The following is a 3,785-nucleotide window of genomic DNA, read 5'->3' on the forward strand; positions in this document are numbered from 1 at the left end:
CTTTTCCACCACTCCCTATCACCTTGCCAGGTCCTTTACACTCTTTCCAGCTTTCCGTTTTGTAATATACCATGTCTCTTTGTTTAAGCTTTATTCCTGATGGTCTTATGCGGTGCCTTAGGGCTCGCTGAATTTTCTCCAAAACCTCAGCTTTAATGAAAGCTTTTCTGCCTGCATGCAAAGCATTCAGAAGAGCAGAAAAAATGGAGCTATTGCTGGTCCCTTCTACAGCAGGGAGAGCATCTGATAACACTGAAGGCAAATTCAGATTTCTTCCGTACACCAACTGGTACTGACTGTACCCCCCAAGCATTTGCAAAGAGTTCTTTGCATGCACTGCCCATGCTAGCACTGTTTGCAATTTATAATCTGGTTGATCAGCCAATATTTTATGTAACATGTCATCTATCACCGCATGGTTTCTCCCACAAAGACCATTACTAAACAGGCTATCAGCTGCAGTGTGCATAACCATGATGTTCAAATTTTTGCATGTTGCGAAATTCGTCATTGATGAATTCCCCACCATTATCAGTCAGGAATTTTCACTGGTGTTCCTAATCCTGTCCCCACCCATTTCTCCATGACTTTATCAACAATGGTCCATTTGTCCTTACTATGTATTAAAGTGGATAGGCTAAATCTGGTTGCCATATCTATGAAGTGCAATAAAACAAAACCCCTATCCTTGTCCCAAACTTTTAAGTCCATTGCCACTGCATTCCCTGGCTAGTGGCAGTGTCTTGCAATATTTAACACAAATTTCACACTGAGCAGTGATTTGCTCAATAAGGTCAACGTATCCTTTATCAACCACTCCAGCATCTTGCAGTAGAGTTTTCAGTTTCTGTGGCGCCAGATGTGCAAACTGTCTATGTAACTTCCAAATGATCATCTTTTTGTCCACCAAATTCTTATTCCCTGAAGTTAACAAAATTTCATGAGCTTTTTGATGAGAAATATCTGGCTTAGTAGCAGGCAGTAATGGCCTGACCGAGTAAAATGTGTTTCCACGTTTTTTCCGAACTCTATCATTCTTCCTGTCCAGCGTTATTGGAGCCTTTATAATCGCTGATCGACTTAACAATAGGGGTATCTTGCTAGAAACCACATCAGTACTGATGAACAGACTGATCCCTGCTATGATACAAGGGAGGACTACATTTTGGAGGATGTTAATGTGTTATCATCTCCAAACCTGAAGCATGTAGAGCTTTCATACTGTTTAAGCCAATCCATCCTACACACTGTAGAAGTGCAACCACTATCCAGAACTGCACATTGAAGGAATCGACCATCAAGATACTCATCACTGGGTTCAAACTTTCAGTGACCAACGCAATTCCATCATGGCAGTCACCATCATCATTTTCAGCCTCTGAAGAATCCATCTTATGAGTTACTTCCAAAACATGATTCTTTTGCTGTGGCAATTCATCGCGTAATGAGACTGAGAATTACACCATGAATTAACATGAATTAACGACTCCCTTTGCATTTTTCTGGTTCAAACGCCTATGGTCACCATCCCAGACCCGTTTTTGTCTCTGCTCTCAAATTGACAAAAGTTACAACCATTTTCAGATAGCCTGTCAGTAACCAAGTCCTTGCACTGGAACCTTTGTATAATATTTAGTCGATCTTGAATTTTCTTTTTATTCATTCATGGAACCTGGGCTTCGCTGGCTGGGCCAGCATTTATTGCCCATACCTAATTGCCCTTGAGAAGGTGGTGGTTAGATGCCTTCGTAACCGCTGCAGTCCATATGGTGTAGGTACACCCACAGGTGCCGTTAGGAAGGGAGTTCCAGGATTTTGACCCAGTGACAGTGAAGGAACAGCGATATATTTCCAAGTCAGTGTGGTGAGTGACTTGGAGGGAAACTTCCAGGTGGTGGTGTTCCCATCTTTCTGCTACCATTGTCCTTCTAGATGGTAGTGGTTGTGGGTTTGGAAGGAGCTGTCGAAGGAGCCTTGGTGAATTTTCCATCCTTTATTTCATGGCATAGTTGTTCATATTTGCCAAGAAAGTGGCTGGGAATGACTGTTATTGCAGAAATTTTTAGGGTAGCTGTCATTTGGTCTAGGAGAGAGTCTTTCCCCTGGAATTGAACACCCATCAACACAAAGTCTATCAACATGAGAGATGCGTGCACAATCGAGTAACTTAAACGCCAATACAGACTCCAGGAATTCAAGTTCAAATCTCTTCAACTTCTTATTCCATTTATCAAAATCCATAATATGTTCCTCCACTGACTGATCATCTGTTTTCTTAAATCTATAAAAGGTTGATCATGCTTCGTAAGTTTCCAATAAATCATCCTTTTAGTAAAACTTATCCAAAAACTGTAACAGAAGGTCCAATCCCTCTTTATGACTCAAATCATCCATGTTCCATTCTGAAAATACTTTACTCCTAATCTTACTTTTGGCTGGTAATGATAACACCAATGCCATACCTTATTTCTTTCAGGGTATGGAAGTAACCCAGGTCCACATCTCAACTTCAGCCTTCCATTGCTGATATGGTTCAGATGAAGAAAAAATTGGTGCGTAGTCAAAGCTTGCGATTTTGCACCATCCTTCCACCGTTCCGTAACTTAAATTGTCAGCATTAGTAAGCTTCTTTTCCCTTAGAGGATTGAGACAAAATACTTCATATACAGCAATCAATCACCAAGGCTTGAAGTTCATCTCTGCTACCATGTTACTCACACTAAGTGCTTATCATGGAAGAACAAGTCCAAACCTAGTCTTTTTCCACAGTTGATTTATTCATAAGAGAAGCTGTTCAATATAACAAACTTCCTAGTATCTCCCACACCAGGGTGTCCCAGCTGTATCTGTTTATACTGTTTTGATGGGAGAAACAATGCCCATCACCTGTTTTAACTAGCTATTGTCTTTAAAATGTACAATGTGATCACTGATACATTGACAGAAGAGAGTTAGAGGTCATCTGGTATGTTTTTATTGAATCTCAGCAGTTTGCCTTGGGTAATATTACTGGATTTTTATAGTTAAACATCTATAAGGGAGTGCTGCCTGGAAGCTGATTACTTGTGGGTCTGACCAATTAGAGTCTTTTTGGGGGAATCTTTTGTAAGACTTGCAACTGTAATCTTGCATGCTTAAGTTTTCTTGTTAACACAACTTTTATTTTTAATTTTTAAAATCCCAAAGGTGTTACTGGACTTCTTGCTGCTGAGATCAGTATGTTTTCTTCTTGCTTTCAGAACACAAAAAAAGGGTATGGCCTGTAAGCCATATGAGGAGGCGGTGGCATAGTGGTATTAGTGGACAAGCAATCCAGAGACCCAGGGTAATGCTCTGGGGACCAGGGTCGAATCCCACCACAAGAGATGGTGAGATGTGAATTCAATTTAAAAATCTGAAATTAAAAATCTAATGATGACCATGAAACTATTGTCGATTGTCATAAAAACCCATCCGGTTCACTAATGTCCTTTAGGAAAGGAAATCTGCCATCCTTACCTGATCTGGCCTACTTATGACTCCAAAACCACAGTAATGTGGTTGACTCTCAAACACCTCTGAAATGGCCTAGCAGGCCACTCAGGTGTATCAACACCGATTTTAAAAACTCTCAAAGGAATTAAATTGGACAGACCACCCGGCATCGGAAACAACAATGGCAAACTCAGCCCTGTCGACCCTGCACATGGGCAAGGAAACTTCTTGGTGATTACCATGTACCACCCTCTCTCAGCTGATGTATCAGTTCTCCTCCATGTTGAACACCACTTGGATGAAGCACCGAG

The 3,785-nt window shown here is 41.0% G+C and overlaps 1 long non-coding RNA gene across 1 annotated transcript; it reads left to right on the forward strand.

Annotated features, from left to right (window-relative positions):
* The first annotated feature begins 2,476 nt into the window (after positions 1–2,476).
* LOC121269800 lies at positions 2,477–3,426 on the forward strand. The gene is made up of 2 exons (XR_005941415.1): positions 2,477–2,552; positions 3,240–3,426. It is a non-coding gene; the product is annotated as an uncharacterized LOC121269800 (long non-coding RNA).
* The last annotated feature ends 359 nt before the right edge of the window (positions 3,427–3,785 follow it).

The sequence above is a fragment of the Carcharodon carcharias genome, chromosome 26 (assembly GCF_017639515.1).
Source record: "Carcharodon carcharias isolate sCarCar2 chromosome 26, sCarCar2.pri, whole genome shotgun sequence".
NCBI lineage: Eukaryota > Metazoa > Chordata > Chondrichthyes > Lamniformes > Lamnidae > Carcharodon > Carcharodon carcharias.